Genomic DNA, 26,268 nt, shown 5'->3' on the forward strand with positions numbered 1-26,268 from the left:
CGCCATAATCACCCCACAAACCCCAGCCCAGCAACCCCTCACGCCCCCACCCCCACCGTCCCTGAAAAATTTACTTCTAGTAAAGCGGTCCTTGGTGTCAAAAGATTGGGGACCACTGCTTTAGAGGATGGCTGCTTGAGCGTTTCTATTTCTTTGTTTTCTGTTGTGTTAATTATGTTTTATTTTATTAGATTATTCTTCTGGATACTGTTTTGAGATTTTTGCAAATTTTTTTTGTCAATAAATATTTTTATTTATGAAGATTCATTTTGAGACTCATATCTTCAAGCTGAAGTTTAATGGTTCCCCCTCTTGTGGGGTATATTTATTGATGTTTTTGATATTCTTGGTAAGTTTTGGGGCATTGTTATTTTTTTTGACAATTCTCCTTGTTTGGGGTCTTCTAGGCTGAAGCTTGTCAGTTTCCTGTGGTCAGACTCCCCTGGGGTGAGATCTATTTTTGGCAGGTCAGTTGGGACTCTGACTTGTTTTTGTGGATATTTCTGAAAGCCTTACCCATTTTGCTATTGAGTGGTACTAGAATCACTATGGCATTGATTTGCAAAAGTATTCAATCAATTCATTGTTTTCTGATACCCCTATAGCATAAGCAAAACAATGCCTAATGAGTAGACAGTTCCCTTATAAATTTCCTTCCACCAATGAATCTTTAAAGATCTTTTAAGATTTCTTCTTTGGCAGTTGTAGCTTCATTACTTGCTTAAAAATTAAGAATGTAAAAAATATCTGTATTATTTTGCGGTTGTACAGATGAATGTCTTGGTAAAGTGTCTCACTTCACCTTTGAAGCTTATAGATTGTTTTCATTTCTGTAAAATATGCAGAGACATTAATGTAAATCTGTTTTGTCTCTTCATTAATCTGTAGAATGGCTGTGTTTAGTGATTGAGATACAATACAAAGACCAAGTAAGCTAACGTGTGTTCTGGAAAAGATATATGTAAATTAAGCAAAAAGAGAAAGCTCAGAGTGTAAACAGGCAAATCTGACTATTCACTTACTAGTATAGTTTATAGAAGCCTATAGAGACAAAGAACACCCCACACCACCTTCTTCTCCCTTTTCCTCTGCTAATAAACAACCTTCCTCAAAATTCTTATTTGTGTCTCCTGTGGAAATTATAGAGGTTGTGGATGAGTCTGGAATGGGTTCATTTACTGTTTTCTATTTTCTCCTTTTTATTCTACTCATTACTAATGTTGCATTTAATTTTTGTATTTCTTGGTGAAAACCAAGTTCACATTTGTTTAATCTTTCTGTATTATTCCTGGATGCATTTACTTATTTAACATAATAAACATCTGAATAGAAATGGGGAGTGAAAACACTGAAACTGATTAATGCAGGATTTTTATAGTAAAAATATAATGAGCTTTTAGTTGGGCAGTTATATTTCTCCTTGGGATTTGAGAATCTACATAATATAAGCCGATTTCTGTCTGTGTGGCACTTTTTTTTATTGTATAACATATTTGTAATGCAAGTAGTCATTAAATGCAATGCATACAACTGAAGCAAAAGAAAGAAATGACCCTATAACTTAATACATGAAATGTTAAATACAGTAGTAAAATCACAAAAAAATTATAGAAGTACTAATGTGTACTGTGTGACAGTCAATGGGCTCCAATTAGATTATTACATCCTCTATCAGTATTGTTTATTTCCTATCATTATTGTTCCTAATTAAAATTTCATTTATTAGGTTAAGGTATTGGTTGTATACACCCTGAATTGTATTTCAGATTCTGGTCCATTTTATTAGAACATGAGGCAAACACCTTAGAAAGGGTGTATTGGGAATTACATTCTTGAGGCAGCATGTTCCAAGTGATGTTGTAGGTACTGCAGGCTGCATTTACATTATTTTGAATTAATTTTAATGAGATGTCACTTCTGCACTTTAAGTGTCAGATCAATAGTCCATGTTATCGTGAACTTGGCCAGCTAGAATATTATATTTATTCATCAAATAGATAAAGAGAAACATTCAGTAAGCTGAATAATTAACAAACAATAAGGAAAGTATGCAAAGTATGTAAATTACTAACACATGATCATGTGAGTAAAAGGAGTAGATGCATATCGGAAAATGCCTTGTTACACACTAAAGTCCAAAACTCCATGGTAAAGGAAAAAATAGTTGTGCTTTTAATTGATTAACAGTCTGTTATATATGTGGCTTTTTGTGCTTTATAAAGAGCTGGCTTAAACCTGATTTATCTATCTATCTATCAGAGGGAGAACATTTTTTGTACGATGTATGGTAAATAAAAGTCAATTTAGGTCAGGTTGGGGAGCATGCACTGGTACAGCACATTGCTGACCCTACCACACAACTCGGGATTATGGTTGGCAAACCCCAGGCAGAGACATGGTCTAGTCCAACATAACAACAACCTGGAAATGACCATCTATCTGTCGTAGCCAGGTGTTACATAGACCTCCCCTTGGCCTGGTCCAGTCGTTTGGGTCCTCAACACTGAGGATCCTTTGAGCCAGAATACGCTCAGGGAATCATGTCACATGGCCATAGTGCCTTAACTGACACTGCCTAGCAGTGTAGGTAATGTGCCTCATTTGAGACTCCATGAGCAGCCTCTCATTCATCACAATGTCAATCCAGCAGTATCCAAGGATTCTCTGGGTTCAGTGAGAGAGGAAGACTCATGAGAGGACCAAGTGTAGGGGGTGGAGAAGAAGCAAGACTTCTGTTGGGAAACAAGCATTAGGGGAAAAGAGTGTTCCAGTAGGACAGTTTGTTAGATTAATCATCATGTTAACACAATGTGTGTCTTGGACTTAGCAGCATCAAAGGTTGTACATCCATTGTTATGTTTTTAACTGACTTTTAGAGTGTGCACTGCATGCTCTCTTTTAAAAGGTTTTGCTCCTGATTTTTTTAGACTCATATCTACTTTAATCTTCTTAGTGTTTTATATTGTCTGGTGTATTACACATTGCTTTTGTTTCTCTTGAAACTCCTGCCATATCTTTTCTCGTGTGTTTACTCACTGCCCACTTTAAAAGAAACCTGTGTGCTTTGTTCTTTAAATTTCAAGAGATCTATCTAACCTAAGACAATTACACAGAGTAAAGGAACAACAGATAAGTTGCCACATGCCAGCCTCAATATGGCTGCGGAGATAGAATTGTCTTTATCATGGTCTTGCCTTTATGGCCAGATGGTGAGAGAGAGAGGTAAAGGCAAAGTGACCAGCTTTATACCATTCTTATCATTCTTATATATCATATGGGGCTATCTTATAGATTCATGTAAGTAAAAAACAGTCAACTTTTCAAAAATGGTTTGATGCATGCTCTATCCCCCTGTTATAAATTTCACCTCTTGAGTCAGTCCTATAGACTTGGGGGTGGTTAGGCAAACATCAAAGCGCCATTGTTGTTATCAAAAAGTAAAACATGCCTCCCAAAACACTAGTATTATATTTGTTTTGCATAGCATACAAAAAATACATACAAATTACAGTATTTATCAACTTAGATGCTTGATATACATTCCACCACAGTAAACCAAGAGGTGTCTTCAACAAAAAGGATCAGAAGGACTTAAAGTTGTGCATGCCACATCAGCCAACCCCTGGGGTTTGCCCTCTCATGGGATACAAGGGGTCAAAGTTGCTTATTTTCACAAAACTTTGAAATAAATGGGGATTAGTGATATAGGCATTTGGAGTGTAGTTTTATACTGTTTTAAGGTTGCTTATCATGAATATGATAACATTTTTGATATTCGATTCCTTACTGGTGGTCCTAAACCCTCGAAGTGCCTCTAAGTTTAACTCCCAGAGGGTTAAAAATTACAGATTTCAAACATAAGCATGTGAGTTATCCCTTTAGACATTTTATTTGAAAATGAATATGATGTAATTTTGGATCTTTTATTAGGGATCTAGTACTCTATAGACCACTATCAGAAGGTAAAAATGAGAAATCTGTATTGTAATTAAAAAACATTTCAACAGAAAGACACATTTTAATATTTAAAAAATGTAACACAACTATTCTTAAATATCATGTACTTTTACATCATGAAATAAATCATTGCATTTCTTATAAACACTGAATTAAAGAGGCTTGCAATAATTCAGAATTTTTAAAAGTAGTTTCTTCCAAGGGATAAATGTAGCTTTTACAGAAGCTCCAGAAATATTATAACAGACTACAACAGTCCTCCTCAAATACACACAAAGAATGAAAAAAAGAAGAAAAATTATGATTTCGCTGAAAATAATAGAGCACTCACCATGTGGCATTATAAAGGAATATTAACATACAGAGTGCTGAATAGGTGTACTTGATAAATATAAATTTGTATCTCAAGGGACTGACAAGGACTGTTTCTGCTATGGCATGTTCAATAAAGAGAGTTGTCTTAGATTGATAAGTGTTATACCTTTAATATTAGTGATATATACACTATATTTAATTTAGAAACAAAAATGTGATATGGAAAAAGTTATTAAAACTACAACTTACACCCTTTGTTCCATCCCAGATACTAAAGAATAACACACAGATTTTTCCAAATTTTAAACAGGGAAAATATAAAACAACATTATTGATTCAGGTTTTAAAATTTGAGGTTTCCTAGGGGAATTTTTTATTTTTAAAAAAACCCGAATAATGTGTGGAGTTTTTAAAAACTGAATACTAATGTCTTCAAAAAGGAAAATAAAAAGCAAATTTAAAAGGTTTGGAGATTTTAATTTTTTAAAGGGTTTTCAAAAGGCAATTTCCTTTTTTTTAAGATTTAAACCAAAAGGGAAAAATTTTTGCATCGTTTAAGTGAGTGACAAAAATAACTTAAGTGGGGAAAGGCAAAACTCAAACAAAAATTTTAAAATTGACTGGAAAAAAAAAACTGGTTTTGGAAAGGTTTTATTTTTTTAAAAAGGCATTTTTTTTCCCCAAAATTTTTTTGTAAAGGGGAAAAAAGGGAGAATGGGAAACTAAAATTTTATGTTTTTAAATTTCCCTTTTTGCAGGGGAAAAAATTCAGAAAAAATATCCGGGGAAAAACAAAGTTTTTTTTAACTAAAAACATTTTTTAATTTTAAAATTTTTTTCCAAAAATTGAAAACCCCAAAGGGAGGGAAACAACAGGTTTTAGAATTTTGCCCCTTTATTTTTTTCTTATTTTAATAAAACATTTGAAAGTAATGCAGCTGTTTTAAAAAAATAAAAAAAATTTGGGGGGTGCAATGGACCCTTTTAAAAGAAGCAAAAATCATTTAATCTTCAACAAAATTTTTATTAAAAAAGGGGCAAAATTTAGCCCTGGGGCCCCCAGGATGGGAGCCTTCTGTCCGTCAGTCTTTTATTTTTTTTAGAAAAAAAAATTTTAAACAAATCAAATTTTTATACAAAATAAGCCTTTTTAAGTGGGACCCAAAAATGGCCCCGACCCAAAACCCCAAGAGAAAACTTGGTTTAAAAAAAAAATAGTGCCCCTTCAAAAAAAATACCCATAAAAACGTTTAAAAAAAATTTTTAAGCCCTTCCTCTAGGATCCATTTGGGGGCCCTTTTTTTGCCCAAAACCCAGCCCTTTTATTTTTTGTGTCAGAAACAACATGAAAACCCAAATTTCCTCCGGGGGCAAAAACTGAAGGGTTTATTTCTTTTACCCCTAGATGTTTAAGGGGCCCAAAACCCAGAAAATAATCTTATGTTGGGGGAAAAAATTTATTTAAAACCAACCCCAACAAAAAACCCATCATCTTTTTAAAATTTTCGTCAATTTTTTCCCCTTCCCCCCAAGATGTTTAATTGACGCCTTTTTCGCAAACCCCCCCGTTTCCCCCAACACTTTGGGGCAAAAGCAAAATTAAAAAAAACAAGAAAAAGTATTTGGGGCCCCCGGGGCAAATTCCCAAAATTCTACCCCCCTCCCCCGCCCCCCAAAATTTTAAATTCCCCTTTTCCCCGTTCAAGCCCCAAACCCAAAAACATAAAAAAAGAATGTCATAATTGATCCCAGGAAATTTAAAACGGGTACTTTAATACGTGTAAGCGACCCTTTAAAAACCTACCGTGACCCCCGCCGGGCCTGATAAATTTGGCCCTCCGTAAGAGGGTTAAACACCGGGTAATTAAAACGTGAAAAGCCAAAAATGAAAGGACAGGTTTAATGTAAATTTATTGGGCCCCTTCTCCCGGCTGGGCCCCTTTCCCCCCCCCAAAAATACGGGAAAGAAATTATATAAATTTTAAAATCCCTCCCTTGCCCCTTAGGGGCAAAAACATAACACAACGACAATGGGGCAGAAAAAGACCCAAAGGGAAAAAAAATGTCCTGATATTTAAACCGAAAGGGGGGGCAAAAGGTTTGATTCCCGTGGGTTTTAAATCCCCCAACCCCGCGGAAAATTCTGCCGTTTTGGAATGATTTTCACCCCTTTGGGTTTCTTGGGGGGAAAGTGGTTGAAAGGGAGTCAAAGAATAAATCACCCCGGTGAATGCGTGGGAATAAAGGGCGGAGTTTAAACCAATCCTATTTTGTTTTCCTTCCTTTTTTCTTCAGGGCAAACCGAGCTCGGGAGCCATTTATCCCAGTCCTGATGGCGTTCACCCACATAGGAGGCGATCATGTTCTTCAGGGTCCGTTCACTCGCCCGTCATGTTGGCCTGGGGATGGTAAGCGGTGGTGAGGTTTTTCTTCACTCCCCAGGCTGCATAAAGTTCATCCAATATGGAGCTTGTGAACTGCGGACCCGATCCGAGATGATGTTTCTTGGCACCCCCAGCGGGTGAAGATTTCATTCTTCAGGATGGAGCATATTTTGTTAGCCCTTGCATCGGCTAACGCAAACAGCTCCACCCACTTCAAAAATAGTCTACTACTACCATCAGGACGGTCTTCCTCGAGCTGGTGATAGGAAATGGCCCCATTAGGTCGACTCCCAAAGTCTCTCCTGGTCCATCTGCATCGCGATTGAAGTAATCCCGCCGGTTTACCAGGTGGGTTTTTAGTTGTTGGCAGGTGGCACACGTCTTCACGTGGTGGCACACGCCTTTCCGGACAGACGGCCACCACGCAACCCCAGAATCTTTAATAAAGTTTTTGTCCTTCCAAGGTGACCACCTAAAGGACTGTCATGGTAGTGCTTCAGAAAGTCGGGACGAGCTCTTCCGGGACCACCAGTTGATGTTGCAGACCCCAAGGGTGGATGGAATAGTCCTGTACAAGACCCCTTGGAGGTCCACAAAGTGTACCCGGTCAGTTCGCTGTTGCTCCAGCCCTTCCCTGATGTTCTGGCAGAATGGACTGGTAGCTTGTGCTTGGGCTAGGTCTTCAAGGCTCCTTGGCAGAGGGAGGATCATCTTTTCGCCTCTGCCAAACACACCATCCCCGACGGCTCCGATACCCTAGATAGTGCATCCGGCACGATGTTACCACAGCCCTTCCGGTAAGTCACCCTGAACGTAAAATTCTGGAGGCGGAGGACCCACCTGGTCAGACGGGAGGAGGTCTTCGGGTGATTGAACACCCAGGTCAGAGCGTGATGGTCGGTGTACACTTCAATTCAACCCTCCAAATAATGTCTCCATTTCTCCACAGCCCACACGACAGCCAAACACTCCTTCTCAGCTGTCGAGTAGTTCAGCTCAGCGCCGCAAAACTCGTGAGGCGCACGCTGGCGACATGTTCAGCCTGGTTAATTCTTTGAGTGAGCACGGCGCCGAGCCCCAGGTTGCTGGCATCTGTCTGTACCTGGAAGGTGAGCTGTGGATCTGTTGGGCCAGAACGGGTGGCTCTTGTAGGTGGCTCTTTAGTCGCTCGACCGCGTCCTGGCATTCTGTCGTCCACTCCCACGGGACATCTTTTTTCCTAAGCTGGTTCAAGGGAGCCGCTATATCTGCCATCCGGGGAATAAACTTATGGTACCACCCCACTAACCCAAGAAAACGCTGCAACGACTTCAAATCTGTGGGCTGGGTACTCCCGGATGGCCAAGGTCTTTCGGGTCTACAGCGACCCTCCGATGAAAGAATGTGCCCGAGGAAGCGTATGTGGGGTTGAATGAAGGTACACTTCTTCGTGTTCAGCGTAAGGTGCGCTTGATGAAATCGCTGGAAAATGGTGTCTAAATCCCGGAGATGTTGATTTATAGAAGGGGAGTAAACAATGACGCTCCATCGATGTACATGCAGCAGATCTTGCCTATCAACCCCCTCAGAACCTGCTCCATGAGCCGCTGGAAAGTGGCCCCAGCATTTTAAGCCCAAAAGGCATGACATTGAACTGGAACAGGCCTTCAGGGGTGATGACTGCCGTCTTCTTTTACTCCCTCGTCCATCGGCACCTGCCAATAGCCACTGCGGAGATCTAAGGTGCTAAATACTGCAGCTCCATGCAGTGACTCCAGGATTTCATGAACCAGGGGCATGGGATATGCGTCCAGGCTCGTCTTCTCGTTAACCCCTGTAGTCCACACAGAAACGATAGGAATTATCCGACTTCTTCACGAGGACCACAGGGGACGCAGGAGGAGGAAGATGGTTCTATTATTCCCTCGGCGAGCATCCGATCGAGGTGTTCTTTAATGACGCCTCTTCAGTGGAGAAACCCGTAAGCTCGGTGCCTTATAGGGACTTCGTCCAAGGTGTGGACCATGTGGGTCACCCCACGGGAACTCCTAACTTCTCCGTCCACACCTCGCCCACTTCTTCAGCACCGGCCTCACCTCTTCAGGTTGTCCCTCCACTGGGGCTGCCGCCGAGGTGCTTGCGCGCTCTCTCTGCTGCGTAAAACCCGATAAATTCGAGCCCAGATCTTCTTTGGATTTGTAAATGAATTCGCATATCCCTTCCCCGTACCGTATACCCCTGGGACTGAGATGGATGGTCATCCTCATGGTGGCTAGAGAATCCAGCCCAAGGAGTAACGGAACTGACAGGTGCTGGTCCTCCAGGACATACGTATTCATATCCCAGGTGGTGGCGAGTACACTGTACCTCAAGGGGACTCTGCCCAGGGCCTTGTGTTCACTCCCATCCGCCAATACAAATCGGACGGACGGGCAGATGTTAATTTGTCTGTCGGTCGGCTAATCTTCTCCCACTGGCTTGAGCGGATTAAAGTATGGTGGCTCCCGTATCCACCACCGCATCCATCTGCCACCCCGCAGCATCACTGGGACGATCAGAAGGGACGTGCTCGCTTGCATAATGGCGAGATCGGCTTCCGACCGCAAGGTTTGGCTCGTTGTGGTTTTAGGGGCTGGGTTTCTCGTGTACTGGCCTGAACTTTGTGCCAGTACGCGTCTTGAGTTTCCCCAGTCCCGCTCCACTTGGGAGCCTACCTCACCAAGTCCTCCACCGATCCCACCACCCCTGAGACTCCCAGCTAACCGCTGGTTACAGGCATTAAGGACGCGCGGACCACCTCTTCTTCAGCCATAGCCGGCCGCCACTTCAAACACAAAGCCCGGTATTCATAGGCGAAGTCCCGGATGGTTTGTGAAGGTAGTTGCACCATGGACCGCAGCTTGTCCTCCAGTTCGGTCTCGTAGTCTTCCGGAAGAAAAGCCGGAAAGATCGACGAAAGGATCCCCAGTCGAAAATGGTCTTCTTGGCCGTCAGCCACCAGCTCCGCACCGTCCCGAGAGGGATGTCCCTATCACCCCAATTAGCTCTTCCGGGTTAGAGGGTTAACGGCCAGGTACGCCTCCCGTCCTCCACAAAGTTCAGGACATCATCGACATTATATGGAGCCCCTAACTTGGGAAAAGACAGGCGCACCCAGGGAACAAATGGCCGATTGAGGCATGCGCCCTCCCGAGATACGTGCACGGCGTTGAATGACGGGCGACGGTCTTATCTTCTGGAGACACCTTTGACTTCCCCTGAAGAGAATCTTGCCAGCGTCGATCCCGCCTCTGGAGGCACAACACGATTTCCCGCCCCAGGAGTTGAACTTGCTCGTTGATGTATTCTTTCATTTCCTCCTGGGAGCTGCTGATGCGAGCCCGCAAGGCTGCTTCGCTCCAGCGTACTTTCGGCAACCTCGCGGATCTTCTCCTCCAGCCGGGTTATTTGTTGCGCCAGATCCTCCCACAGAGGCGAGACGTCCCTCCAGGCCTTCCTCTTCAGGTCCACGGTGATCTTCGAGGTACAGCGACTGCAAAGAATCCACCACCTCTCGCACCGCTGAACACGCTCTGACCGTGGCGTGCGCCCGCTACTCCATCATCACACCGAGGCGAAGCAATGGTGTCGTCCTGCTCGGCACGCCCTAAAGACATGATATTTTGGGGAACATTTAAAGGCAGACAGTGATCGAATTAAATAAAGATTCCTCAGAGAGGGCACCACTTATGTAACGGCCGACCCCTTATTCCCAGCCGGCAGCTACACCTCCAAGACCTGTGGCCTGGATAATTGACTGAGAAACCTTTTCCTGTCAAGCCGTACTCCTACACAGATTAACTTTCCCCACAATCGACGGTTTGAAAAGCAAAGACAATAAGCAGAATGTAAAAGGAAACAAGAATAAATGTATTAAATGGGACAAGACACGCCACAAGACAAATGTACACTCAAATATTCCTCCACCCCAACAATCCCACAGCAAACCCGACAATATATATATATATAAATCCCCTCCCTTGTCCACGTTACATATGACACACACCACACAAACGACAAATGGCTGGCAAACGGAATGATCATGAACTTGAGTCCGGTACGTGAAATAAATGTCCTGAATACGGGTACTGATTAATGACGATAGTAATGTTCGTATTTCCCGGCGTTTGGAATAACCTCACCGTGATTCCTCGGCGCGCGAATGATGATTCACCCCGGGTCTTCAGCGGTAAGCAGGTTGAAAGGCAGTCCGGATGAATGAAATACAAACTGGATGATAGCGCAATGGAATGAAACGGCAGGCAGGTTGTAATCGTGAATGCGTATTGGTTGTTCTCCTCTCTCTCTCGTGCTGGTCTCCCTTTTCGTCTCCTCCTCTTCTCCTTAAATAATCCGTGACGGCAGTAATTGATTAATTGATATACAGGTGTTTTCCAGGTAAGTGATTGTGAACTCCTCCCATCATCCGTCCTCCTTTACGGGGACAACATTAACTGATACACACAACGCAGTCAATGGGACAATGAAAACGAGACACACACAGCACTGACATTTAAACACTATGTGGCACCGCTACAATTGTAGGTGAGCCAGAACTGAACCCATAAACAGCATGCACAAAGTAGGAAATGACTCTGAAAGAGCTCTAGTCCATCACAAAGGTCCAAATAATCTAATAAAAAATGGAAGGCAGTGTGGTGCAGTGGTTAGGGCTTTGGACTTCAAACCATGAGGTTGTGGGTTCATATTCCACCACTGACACTGTGTGATCCTGAGCAAGTCACTTTACCTGTACTCTAGTTGGAAAAACAAAAAGAAATGTAACCACTTGTATCTCAAATGTTGTAGGTCATTTTGTATAAAGGTGTCAGCCAAATAAATTAATGTAATCTAATTTGCCTTTTTTGTATTGAGACAAAGTAGAGTGCAAAGGGAAAAGTAGATGCATGAGCAGGAAGAACATATAAATTTCACACAAGCAATGACAATGTGTGGAATGTGAATCCTGGATGGTGTGCACATGAAGCAGCAGACTATTATTATAATCTTACCCCAAAATGTATCCCAAATAGGGACTTTGAGTTAAGACACCATAGGCAACAGAGATATAATATTGCCAGAGAAGAGCAAGGCAACAAAAGGAGACCAGAATGTTTAAGCAACACCAGCTACAGCCATGAATAAATGATTACAGTACAGCTCAAGGTACCAATAGGTGTAAAACTCATACAATTAAAGAGGTTACCGTTATTTTCACCTGTCACAGCCCACCATATACAGTACTTTATTCACAGTACAATAACCTACTTAAAGATAACACTCTAATTTTCTAACTAAATACTATATTTTCACATTATCCACAAAACAATTCCCAAATTGCAGTAATAAAAGAGCAGGTAGCTGAGTAAAAAAAAAAAAACTACACGAATAATTCTTTCCGTATCCTCTATGCTTGAAGGTATTTTCATGCATTTTGAATTACACCAAATGTTTGCCTAGAAGCAAGACAGATAATTTTGTTCCACTGAAATGATTTTTAAAACTGTCCATGTCTCGGACAATACAAAGAAAATATTAAAATGCTTGAGGAAACCACAGGAGTGGTTCATGCAGCAACTGACAAGGGTGGCAGTGCCACAGATGGTGAATGATATGAAAGGGATCAAGGCAGCAATGTTTTGGGGGGTGGGGCACAGATTAAGCGCAGCAAGTAACAAGTCAACTGAAACAGGAAATGTTGTCACTTTACAAGAAATAATTTGTAAAGAAAGAAAGAAAGATTATGTCAGGAATTCTTTAAGCACAAGAAAGTACGCAGATCAGAATGTCTGACAGCAGTAAAGATGTTCATGCATTTGTTCCTGAATAATAAAAGAACTAAGGATAAACCCTACCCTGAAAGGTATCGTGTGTATAATGCACCTCATTTCAAAGGAACCTAAGAGTTCTTGGTGTGGGAAAAAACAGGTATGTAACAAAACATTGTTTCAAAGACTTAGCATCCTTACGTTGTCCACAAATATCTGATGAACACTGCTATGTTTGAATCATGTAGTCTGAGCACTCTGTATTTTCTTTGCATGATATTGTGAGTTTCTCATTTGATTCTAAAGTGGATGAGGTTCTGTTTCAATTTAAAGAGTTTACAGTCAATGTGTTTTTCTGTAAGATTCACAGTTTACTTAACATGGTTTGTCAGATGACAATGCCAAAGGGGATCACATTGAGGTAGACCAGTCACTAAATAAAGTATAAAGACAGAGTGGGTGGGAAAAATCCACCCAGACAAATCAATTTTGCTAAGTTAACTTGACTGCAAAGTTTTACTGAATATATTGGCAGGTACCCAGGCTTTCATGTACGCTATTTGTCAAGTGTTATGAAAATTAAAATAATTAAAAAAGTACTTTACCTTCTCCAAAGTTGCATCAGCTTGTCTGCACAACTTTTCCTGGCTAGGTAAGCGTCTCCTGGATTAAAGTAAATAGATACTGTATATCCCGATGTATCGCTTGCAGTCATTTGCTCAAGTTATTCTCAGTTACCATTACACTGAACAAAACAAGAAATAACAACCAGTAAAAAACTTTTCTGTATACTTTGCAACTATACACAAATCTAGCTAACACTGACGAAGCTTTATTAATGTTCACACTGCCTTTTTTTTCTCTCCAGCTATGAATTCTGAGTCATCTTTTGCTGCTGTATAAGGATTTTCAGTATAACCAATTCTGTAGTGCTAACAATCAAAAAAAGAATTATTTAGACAACTAAATACAGAGCAAGGAAAGAAACAAGACTGATTTTGAATTCTCCTTCTTCCTCTTCATCTTTTCCCACTTCTGTGTGGGGTCAATGTGCTTCATCGGCCTTCTCCAAACAGCTCTGTCCTGCACTTCCTCTCTAGTCAGGCCCTTTTCCTTCAGATCTTCTTTTAGTTTATCCATCCACCTTTGCTTTGGCCTCTTGCTTTTTTTTTCGCCTGTACTTCCATTCCCATCATGCTTTTGCCACCTATTTAATGCCTCTCTTTTTCACATGTCCATACCACTTCAACCTACTTCCCATACTTTTTTAGATATCGCTCCAACTTTTGTTGTACCTCTGATTGTCTCCTTTCTTATTCTGTCCTTTTTGTAACCCCACACATTTATCTCAACATTCTCATTTCTGCCTCATCTAACTTCTTCTCCTGCACTCCCTTTACTGCCCACGCCTAAACTCCAATAATTAATTGCTGGTCTTACCACTGTCTTAAAAATCTTACCTTTAACCTTAACCTTAAGGTGCTGAAATATCAAAGCTTTGTGGAAAACATTTTGTCTTGTACCGGTTAAGAAAGTTGGGTTGCCGGCTGAGATAAATGACTATAGACTGTTGGCCCTCAAATTGCACATCATGAAGACATTAGAGCAGCTGCATCACCTCTGACCACAAGTCCAGCATGCATTGGATCTGGTACAGTTTGCAAACCAGGTGTACATTCGTTTTGAGGATGCAGTCTTCTACATGCTACACCAGACCTACTCCTTTATGGATGAACCGGGAGGTTATGTAAGGATTTTTTTTTTCAATTTCATTCAACACAATCCAACCCTTCATTCTTAAAGATAAACTGAAGAGGATGGGGTGGATTCCATCTTACTCTTCTGGATTCATAACTACCTGACTGGACAACTGCAGTTTGTCAAACTGGTGAACTCTGTCTATGGAACAGTAGTGAGCAACTTTAGGGTCCCACAAGGGACTGTTCTGGCCCCTTTCCTGTTCAGATGATATACAGCAAACTTTAAATATAAGTTGGACTTTTGCCACATTCAAAAGTACTCTGATTATACAGCTATTGTGGTGTGTATAAGGAATGGACAAGAAAAGGGAATTTAGGGATCTGATTGGAGCTTTCAGTGACTGAAGCAATAAGACCTTCCTGGTTCTGAACACAACAAAGACCAAGGAGATGATTGTGGAATTCTGCAGGTCTAAGCTCTCCCTTCAGCCTGTTAAATTCTGAAGGAAGGACATTACGGTGGTGCAGACTTAAAAATATCTAGGTGTCCATCTTGATGACAGACTGGACTGGACTGGTCTGCAAACACAGATGTCCTCTGCAGCAGTGTTTCCCAACCTCGGTCCTGGGGGCACACTATGACTGCAGGTTTTTGTTCCAACCAGCTTCTGTTTTTAATTGGACTCCTGGGCTAATTAAATGATGTGTTATTTCCCAAGTTCTGTGTTTTGGGAACTATAAAAATTAGAAAGCTAAGTTGGGTAAAAAATATATGTATATATATATTCTTCTATATAAAAGCGGTCGGGATTGTCCTTCCGTCCCATGAGTGCTACATAGGCGTGGAGTTTCACACACGCCCCGTCCATTTTGCAATGCACGATGGGATTTGTAGTTTCGTTTTTCCAGGTAAAAGATGATTTTCTACTCCAGACTGTGCGATATCTTCTTCTTCTTTCTTACTATATAAAAAGCGGTCGGGATTGTCCTTCCGTCCCGTGAGTGGAAAGCGTAGCGGTATTCCGCTTATCACAGACTTACTACTTGAAGCTTGCGGTACGAAGTGACATGATGTGAGCAGAATTCTGGTGCTCCCATCGTTCCCTTGCTTTTGTGCGCGATGCACTGGAAAAATAGACAAAATTATGTCTCTGGGAATAATTAATGTTGATGGAGTACAAATGCCTCACCGCGTAGTAAATATCAGGGGGGTTCAAAAGGGCGACCTCAATATAGAAAAAAAGTTTAAATTTCATCACAAAAATAACAGAAACTACGAGTATTAAAGTAATACCGCTCAAATGCAATATAACCAAATTAATGATTTTGTATAAAATATCAAATTGATCTACATATTGAATTGCCTTAAGAAGTGGTCAACTTAAAAGTCAGTCGCCTTAAAAGGTGGGTCAGCCTAATATATGTATATATTGTGGCGAGTGCCTGGGGGTGGTACCCAGCCGGGACACCCAAGAGAACCGGAGGAGGGCTTGCGCCTCCTCCAGACCACGACGGGGTGGCCGCCCTGGTTGCTTTGAGGACCACGGGTTGGGAGCTTGGAAGCTCAACCCTGTAGTGCCCCGTGGTCCCCGCCAGGGGGCGCCCCAATGCCTTGGAGACCCTGGACCTCAGCACTTCCGCCACACCCAGAAGTGCTGGGGGAAGAGAAGCGGGGACACCCGGAGTGCTTCCGGGGATGCAGCCGGCACTTCCGCCACACTTGGGCGTGTTGGTGGAAGATTGCCGGGAAACACCTGGAGCACATCTGGGTGATTATAAAAGGGGCCACCTCCCATTATTCAGGGCTGGAATCGGGTGATGAGATGACTAAGCAGGTGAAGAGAGTGAACAGTGAGCTGCGACTTGCCTTTTCTCGTCAACTTTGATATCTGACCACTTCTTTTTAATTTAGGACACTGTGTGATTTTCTAAATGTGAACTTTTGAGTGCCTTCGCCAGGCTGTGAAGATCATCAAGTTTCTTTTATTTCTTGTACCACTGCTTAAGCCACCAAATTTTCCCATTTCTCTACTTCACTGAGCAGGACCTCCATTTCACATTTTCTGAAATTCTTATTTTTTAGATATGCTTTTGCCAATATCTTTTAACAAAATACTGAACGGAAGGGGCTGCTTATATTGATTTGCATATTCAAATAGGTGTAATTCTGGGAGGAGTCAGGGTTAAGCTGTAGGACCATGCATGTGCGTTAAAATTCACATTGATTGGTATTTATAAGGGGACGATTTTATGCATCTGAATATTTTAGTGCACACACACATTTCTAGTTTTGTCCATGTGCCATGTTTTAGTTTGAATTCTACACAAGGCTTTATACATGAAGCCCGTGGTGATGACTGGCAGCTGCTGGACAATGGGCTTTTATGCAGGTATGAGCTGTACCAAATTACAGTCAGATATGCCTAAAGGTAGAAAAGCAACAGAGTTATGCACCTCTTTAACATGTAACATGTTAAATGTAACAAGTCCAAGGACCTGTTTTCCCTTGTTGTATAGTTATTTTGGGCGACAGGTTATCAGGTTGTCTCCACGCTGTCTAATCAGCCGGCATAGAGAGATGTGGGTGGCCAAGAGGCGCATGGAGAGGTCCCAGGTCCGTCATAGGCCATTATGTCATCAGATCGCGCCTCGATAAATTGGGATGATTACCTGCCCTTTGAGGTCAGACCAGACCCTCTCTCAGAAATAAGTTTTCGATTTAGAGAAACATTCATTTAAAAGGAGGCAATGGAATGACAACTCCCTGAAATTTGCTAAGAATACAGTAGTGCTTGTCAATGGCCAATGCACCCATTAGCCCATGCCACAGGGACCCCAATTTGTTATAGAAAATGATTTATTATATAGTGTCGCTGAGCATGAGGGGGAGGTACAGAAGTTGTTGTTAATCACTACTGGCAGTAGGTCTGTGAATTAGCACATGCCCACCTCCTAGGAGACCATCTGGGCACCAAAAAGACATTAGAGTGTATCAAGCTCTGATTTTATTGGCCGGGAATTAACGAAGAGGTTCGCTGTTTTTGTATATCTTGCCCAGAGTGACAATTGCGGCAAATTCCTAGGAGGGACCAGGTTCCTCTTGTTCCCCTTCCTTAACTGATGTCCCATTTCAAAGAATAGAGGTCAATATAGCGGGACCCCTAGAGACCTCAGCCCAAGGACATAAATACGTATTAGTCCTTGTAGATTATATGACCTGGTATCCAGAAGCTATTCTGTTGTGCTCAGCTACTTCCAAAGCTATCGCACGATAACTGGTAGGGGTCATCCTCAAGGAAGTCCTTACGGATCAAGGGATGGTGTTTACCTCAGAGATGTTCGGGGAAATGGGCAAGTTACTTAAAATAAAGCACTTAAAGACCGTGGTGTATCATCCTCAAACCAACTGTCTAGTCGAGAGATTTAATCAGACTTTCAAACAAATGCTTTGCAAGGTGGTCAGCAAGGACAGGAGGAATTGGGATCAGCTCCTCCCCCTCGTTCTCTGTGCCTACAGGGAAGTCCCTCAAGCCTCAACGGGGTTCTCGCCCTTTGAATTATTATACAGATGACAACTTTGGGGTATATTGGATATTTTAAAAGATGGTTGGGAAGGAGAGGCTTTCCCTCAACTAATATATTAGAACTAGCAGAATACCCGCGCTTCACAGCGGAGAAGTAGTGTGTTAAAGAAGTTATGAAAAAGAAAAGGAAAAATTTTAAAAATAATGTAACATGATTGTTAATGTAATTGTTTTGTCATTGATATGAGTGTTGTTGTCATATCTATATATATATATATTTATATATTGTGGAGAGAGAATATTGTAGTATTGTAGTTAGTGGTTTGAATGAGTAGTGTGGAGGGTGCTTGGTGCACTGTGTTCAAAGAAAATAAAAAGTATTGGACTTTTACCTGGTGTTTGGAGTCATCCCTGAGGGGTCAAGGGAGCACTAGCGCCCCCTACTGCCACACTGGCGTAGTCGGCAGAATTCTCTGGCCGTCCGTTGGCAGGGGACCTGCATATGAAACAAATTTTGTGTGGGCAGACAACCCTAGGGAAGACCCTCATCAATCCACAGAGGTGCAAACACCACCCGCTACAGAAAAAAAAAGCCGCAATGTTGCGCGCCATCCCATTCTGCAGGACCATGGGAAAGAAGACCGGGAAAAAGAAGGTCAGTCCCAGTGGGCTGCAGGGCCTGACGGACGTCGAGATGACCTGGACCTACCGGACCGGGAGCGAGGAAGACAGAGCATTAATTCGGGCCGAACAAGCCTGGGTAGCGAAGAACTCGGGACACGGACAGCTGTCGAGCGCTTCGGACCCCCTAGACAGTCCGATGCTCGTGCCGGTGCAGCTGAATGGTGCTGTACATCGGGGCGAGTCGGTACTAATGACTAATGGCACCTAATAACCGAAGGACAACGGGTGTGCAAACAGCAAAGAGGCTCTCTCTTTTCCATAGAGAGCCTCAAGCTGTGCACAAGCCCCAGACGAAACAGGAGATCCCCAAAATAAAGCGTGGGACTCCTGACATATCAGAGAGAGGGCTAAAGAGCAGCAAAGCAGCCATAAACCCCTCCTCGGCAGAAAAAGGGGCGGAGGTAACACTGACAGAATTCCCGAGGTGTATTTTGGTCTCGCAGAGGGAGACACCCAGGAGGACATCGTTGGTGTTACAGCTGCCGTCGGCTGGGCCACGAGTGGCGAGACTGTTCCCGGAGGACAGGGGAGAGGGCGGATAAAGGATACACCGTTCCCCCAAGGTTTGCCGGGAGACATGGACAACGCAGCCAGGGGCCGGCTGACGCGTCCTCTTGGAGGAGGACGTCCCTCGCGGGGCCGGACGCTCCGCCCCAGTTGTCGTCGCTGAGGGGGGGGAAATGTGGAGGACTGCCGGCTTCCCATGGCGGTCCGCACCCCCAGGCCGCCGGGAGGAGCTCTTCCGACAGCAGGATCGTGCCCCGAGTTCCAGCAGGGCCTTATGGATTATGTAGTGTTTTTACACAGCTCTGCTGGATAACTTGGGGACCACCAGGAATCGCTGTGGGGGGGCTTATGGGCTCTTTTGTGCCTTATGACCCGGGGGTACGTCACGGTCATGTGACGAGAAGGAACGGCGTGCTCCCGGGTTGAAGTAAAAGACTGATTGCCCTGACCCGGAAGGAATAAGGAACTGTGGATTGCTGGGACAGGAACACCTCCGGGTCAGGGGCTATAAAAGGGTGGTGCCTCAGTCCAGACACTGAGCTGTGCTGGGTGGGAGAGGAGCAAAGTCTCTGGGCGAGGAGAGAGAATATTGTAGTATTGTAGTTAGTGGTTTGAATGAGTAGTGTGGAGGGTGCTTGGTGCACTGTGTTCAAAGAAAATAAAAAGTATTGGACTTTTACCTTGTGTTTGGAGTCATCCCTGAGGGTTCAAGGGAGCACTAGCGCCCCCCTACTGCCACAATATATATATATATACTGCTCAAAAGAATTAAAGGAACACTTTTTAATCAGAGTGTAGCATAAAGTCAATGAAACTTATGGGATATTAATCTGGTCAGTTAAGTAGCAGAGGGGGTTGTTAATCAGTTTTACCTGCTGTGGTGTTATTGAAATTAACAACAGATGCACTAGAGGGGCAACAATGAGATGACCCCCAAAACAGGAATGGTTTAACAGGTGGAGGCCACTGACATTTTCCCTCCTCATCTTTTCTGACTGTTTCTTTACTAGTTTTGCATTTGGCTACAGTCAGTGTCACTACTGGTAGCATGAGGCGATACCTGGACCCTACAGAGGTTGCACAGGTAGTCCAACTTCTCCAGGATGGCACATCAATACGTGTCATTGCCAGAAGGTTTGCTGTGTCTCCCTGCACAGTCTCAAGGGCATGGAGGAGATTCTAGGAGACAAGCAGTTACTCTAGGAGAGCTGGAGAGGGCCATAGAAGGTCCATAACCCATCAGCAGGACCAGTATCTGCTCCTTTGTGCAAGGAGGAACAGGATGAGCACTGCCAGAGCCCTACAAAATGACCTCCAGCAGGCCACTGGTGTGAATGTCTCTGACCAAACAACCAGAAAGACTTCATGAGGGTGACCCAAGGGCCCCATGTCCTCTAATGGGCCCTGAGCTCACTGCCAAGCAGCATGCAGCTCGATTGGCATTCGCCATAGAATATCAGAATTGGCAGATGCACCACTGGTGCCCTGTGCTTTTTACAGATGAGAGCAGGTTCACCCTGAGCATGTGACAGAAGTGAAAGGGTCTGGAGAAGCCACAGAGAACATTATGCTGCCTGTAACATCATTCAGTATGAGCAGTTTGGTGGTGGGTTAATGATTGTCTGGGGAGGCATATCCATGGAGGGTCACACAGACCGCTACAGGCTTGACAAAGGCACCTTGGCTGCCATTAGGTATCAGGATGAAATCCTTGGACCCATTGTCAGACTCTATGCGGGTACAGTGGCTCCTGGTGCACGACAATTCCTGGCCTCATGTGGTGAGAGTATGCAGGCAGTTCCTGGAGGATGAAGGAATTGATACCATTGACTGGCCACCACACTTTCCTGACCTAAATCCAATAGAACACCTCTGGGACATTATGTTTTGGTCCATCCAATGCCACCAGGTTGCACCTCAGACTGTCCAGGAGCTCAGTGATGCCCTGGTCCAGATCTGGGAGGAGATCCCCCACAACACCATCTGTCATCTCATTAGAAGCATGCACTGATGTTGTCAGGCATGTATACAAGAACACAGGGTTCATACAAAGTGCTGCGTACAATTTTGAGTTGCTGCAATTAAATTTTGGCAAAATGGACTAGCCTGCCACATAATTTTTTCACTCTGATTTTTGGGGCGTGTTTGAATTCAGGGCTCTGTAGGTTGATCATTTTCATTTCCATCAAACGATGTGGCATCCTTTCGTTCCTAACACATTACCCAGTCTATATCAGTATAGATATCAGGAGGATTTCTTTTTCCCATTGAGATCTGATGTGTTTTCAAAGTGTTCCTTTAATTTTTTGAGCAGTTTTTATATATATGTATCAAAATACACGCGCTTGGCAGTAAAAGGAAAAGGAAACATTTTAATAATAACGTAACATGATTGACAATGTAATTGTTTTGTCATTGTCATGAGTGTTGCTGGCATATAGATATATATATATATATATATATATATATATATGGTCCCCGCCGGGGCCAGGAGGACCAGAGGAGGGCTTGTGCCTCCTCCAGACCGCGAGGGGGCGTCCGTCCTGGTTAGGTTGGGGGCCTCGGGTACAGGACTTGGAAGCCCAACCCTGTAGGGGCCTGTGGCCACCGCCAGGCGGCGCCCAGGTGCCTGAGGAACCCTGGAGCCCAGCACTTCCGCCACACCAGGAAGTGCTGGCGGGAAGACGACAGGGGACACCCGGACGGCTTCCGGGTGCGCAGCCAGCACTTCCGCCACACTGGGGTGTGGCTAGGACTGATTGCCGGGAAGCAGCTGGAGCCCATCCGGGTTCCTATAAAAGGGGCCGCCTAGGAGAAAGGCACAAAGGACTGTGAGCCTGGACTTTGGGTGATCGGTGCTGGAAGCACTGGGGTTTTGTGAGCACGTGACTTTTGTAAATAGTTGTACAATAAACGGTGTGTTGGGTGAAAATATGATGTCCGTCTGTCTGTGTCCGGGTCAAAGTTCACTATATATATATACATACATGTGTACATATATACACACACATATACTATGGGGTGCCAAACAGGCAAATACATTGATTTTGTGAATATATAAAGTCGGCGCAGAATATATAGTCAAAACTTGAATATATAAAGTCATTCCCGAATATATAAAGTCAAAACTTGAATGTTTAAAGTCATCGCTGGAATATATAAAGTGAAAACTTGAATATATAAAGTCAGTGTCGGAATTTATAAAGTCATTCCTGATTATATAAAGTCAACATCGAAGTATATAAACTCACTCCTGAATATATAAAGTGAAAGTGAAAATCTATTGATTGAAACGACTCTGAACTGAACTAGGTTAACAAAAACGTATTCAGAAAAATAAATAAAAAAAACACTGTTTGGTTAATGTTTTGAAAATGATGCATTTGCCCTGCCCAGGATTGGTTCCTGCCTTGCGCCCAGTGTTGGATGGGATTGGCTCCAGCAGACCCCTGTGACCCTGTGGTCAGATTCAACGGGTTGGGAAATGGATGGATATTCCAGCGCTGACTTTGCATATTCCAATGCTGACTTTATATATTCAAGTTTTGACTTTTTATATTCCAGCGCTTACTTTATATATTCCGACACTGACTTTATATATTCAAGTTTTGACTTTATATATTCCAGCGCCGACTTTATATATTCAAGTTTTGACTTTATATATTCAGAAACAAGTTTTGACTTTATATATACCGACGCTGACTTTATACAGTATATTCAAGTTTTGACTTTATTCCGACTGTGACTTTATATAATCAAGTTTTGACTTTATATATTCGGGAATGACTTTATATATACAAGTTTTGACTTTATATAGTTAAATTTAGTCATCATTGCATAACTTTTTCTTTACCATAGAAATTTAAAGACTAAATTCAACTTCCATTCCTAACAAAGATATTTCTGGCGACTAAATAGAACCTACTTATATCCAAAATCGAGCTATTGAGCTGTCGCCTGCCTGCCTGAATAAGTCACCCTCGCCAGCTCTTACTTTTTTACCGTTCATTTAATCATGGCTAGTGGCGGAAAAATTATAAAATGGAAGGAGGATTACACTGAGTATGGCTTTACCAAAACAATTATTGATGGGGAATCGATTATTCATAAAGCTTCAATTGGTGATCTGTTTTTCTGTGTTAACCTCATATTTTTTCATACTTCTTTTCAAACCAAGGGGGTGTGAGGGTAAAATGAATTGGGAAGCGCTGATCAATGTAATCGGTGTACCAGGAAATCATGCATTGACAGAAGTTCCCCTTTGCTTGTAATGCAAAGTGTGATTAAATGTGTGATTTTTTAACGCGTTATATAGCACATGCATCGAAGCTTCTCAACTGTGCATTTGCTAAGAAAAGGAAACATTTTAAAAATAATGTAACACGATTGTCAATGTAACCTTTTGTGAGTAGTGCCTGGAGGATTCAGTGTGGAGAAACTGTAGAGACAGCGTGTGTATTAACTTGTGGATTTTTCTGTGAGTATTTGGTGGCAGCGTCACAAAGTCGTTTCCGTAACAGTGCGTGCGTTAGCTGCGGAGCTCAGCTCAGAGCGAAATGAGGTGAATGGGAGGGGAGATGATGACGTGACTCCCCCACACGCCTTAACTGTCAATCCCCCACAAACACAGTCTCTCGGAATTTGCATAAGCACAGCCCTTCACGTGGAATTTTAACTTAGTTACAAAGTGTTCAAAACTCTCATTTATATCCTGCGTCCTCTCATTAAACTTGTATCCCGCATTACCAGTGGGCATGACAAATGCCAGCGGCAGCCTGTCTATGAACTTAATTTAAACTTTAGGTTTACACCTTGCTTTGTTTCAGAAGTAGCAGCACTCATGAATATGGTTGTATATGTCATTCGCTCGCTTCTTATTGTTTCGCTGACTTCTCAATTGTATAATGCATGTTTTCTTCAGCGGTTTTTGGAGCTCTTCCTGGTTTTCTACGCACTGCGTTGACAGTCAGTTCACATGATTACATGGGAGGCGTAATGATGGCACACTAAACTCCGTCCCCCACGGCTTTGGAGCTCAACTCCATTACAGTAAATGGAGAAAAATAGCTTCCAGTTATGACCATTACGTGTAGAATTTCGAAATGAAACCTGCCCAACTTTTGTAAGGAAGCTGTAAGGAATGAGCCTGACAAATTTCAGCCTTCTACCTTCACGGGAACTTGGAGAATTAGTGATGTGTCAGTGAGTGAGGGAGTGAGTCAGTCAGTCAGTCAGTCAGTCAGTCAGTCAGTGTGGGCTTTGCCTTTTATTAGTATAGATAGGGACACAGTGTGATCCGGGCCCGCTTTCAATAAATAGCGGGTGCCAAATCACTGCGTACCCTACAAGAGAGGCCGGAACGTTGACCGAGTGGTCGGCAGAAGGGCTAATCGATCCGGGGCAGCTAGACAGTGCTGACTCCCGGAGCAAGGCAGCCCTAAAGACGCCGCCAAGGGTAATTTATAAAACAAATGGGGTGCAGACAGTAAAGGGGCTCTCTTCTTCCAATAGAGAGACCCAGACTGTGGACAAGCCCCAGATGAAACAGGACACTTCTAAAATAAAACAGAGGTCTCCTGACAGGGAAGCAAAAAGAGAGAAGGCACCGTTAGAGGCAGCAGGGGTTTCACTCCCAGCAAAGCAAGGGGCGGACCTAACATTTCCTAATTGTTTTCAGTCCCGCAAAGGGAGAATACCAGGAGGACAGAGGCAGTGCTACGGGTGCCGAAGGTTGGGCCACATTTGGCGATACTGTCCTTGGAGAAAGGGGGACAAGATAGCGAATTGGAATAATATTCCCCCTAGGTTCTACAGGGACTAAGATATTCGGATTAATCAAGGCTCAACCGGAACGTCCTCTTGGAGGAAGACTTCCCTCTCAGGGCAGGCCGCTCCGAATCATTATAATTCGTCGCTGGGGGGGGGAATACTGTGGAGAATGGCCAACCGTTTATCCCGGCCAATACCACCAAGCCGCCAGGTGGAGCCCTCCTTGCAGTATGGAGGTCCCCAGAAGACCAGCAGGGCATCATGTACAATGGAGTTTTTATGCACAGCCCTGCTGGATGCCATGGGGACCACTAGGGGACACTGCAGGGAGGAGAAATGGATATTTTCTCTACGGGCAGGAGATATAAAAAGACTGTGCGAGCTCCCAGACGGCGAGCTGAGTTGGGAGGCAGGGTGGCTAAGCGTCTGGGAGTGGAGGATTGGTTTATTGATTATTGTGTATTTGTTTATTGAGTATTGTGGAGAGGAGCGTGCTTTGTGCACATTATTATTATAATAATTGGACTTTTTATCTGGTGTCTGACGTGTGGTCTGAGGGTACAGGGGTGCGAGGAAACCCTAAACTGTCACAATATATATATATAGGAAGAGAGGAGGGCTTGTGCCTCCTCCAGACCGCGAGGGGGCATCCATCCTGGTTATGTTGGGGGCCTCGGGTACAAGCCTTAGAAGCCCAACCCTGTAGGGACCCGAGGTCACCGCCAGGCGGCGCCCCGATGCCGGTTTATCCCGTGTGGTCCGGACGCCCAGGAAGACCAGAGGAGGGCTTGTGCCTCCTCCAGACCGCAAGGGGGCGATCGCCCTGGTTGTATTGAGGGCCACGGGTAGAGGGCTTGGAAGCCCAACCCTGTAGGGGCCCGTGGCCACCGCCAGGCGGTGCCCTGGAGCCTGAGGAACCCTGGAGCCCAGCACTTCCGCCACACCAGGAAGTGCTGGTGGGAAGACTTATTGTGGCGCCCGGAGAGCTGCCGGGAGGACAGCCGGCACTTCCGCCACGCTGGGGCGTGGCCAAGGAGGGAATGCCGGAAACACCTGGTGCTCATCCGGGAGCAGTATATAAGGGGCCGCCTCCATTCAGTCTAGAGCGGAAGTCGGGTGGAAGAGGACGGAGCTAGCGGGAGGACTGGAGGCTGCCAGAAGAGAGAGAGAGAGAGAGGCATTGTAGGCCTGAAGGAAGAGAGAGGCATTGTAAGGCCTGGACTTGGGAAATCGTTGCAAGAGGCACTGGGGATTTGAGTGCGGGACTGCTGTAAATAGTGTAAATAAACAAGTGTGTGGTGAATTTAAGATGTCTGTCTTCCTGTGTCCGGGTTCAAGTTCACTATATATATATATATATATATATATATATATATATATATATATATATATATATATATATATATATATATACACCCCGATCTACATACTCTCAAATAAACGAACCACACGCCGTGACGCTACACGAGAGGCTTCGCTTCTAGCACTGACGTCCGAGGTTCGATTCCCGAGAGGAAGTGCAGTGAGTGTGTATGCCTGATGAGCCCAGGGCGAAACACATGCCACGTACTGTTTGCATTATTTGACAGTAAAACTATTTCAACATATTCAATATATATATATCAGCGCTTCCAGATTCATT

Source organism: Polypterus senegalus, chromosome 13 (genome assembly GCF_016835505.1).
Source record: "Polypterus senegalus isolate Bchr_013 chromosome 13, ASM1683550v1, whole genome shotgun sequence".
NCBI classification, from domain to species: domain Eukaryota; kingdom Metazoa; phylum Chordata; class Cladistia; order Polypteriformes; family Polypteridae; genus Polypterus; species Polypterus senegalus.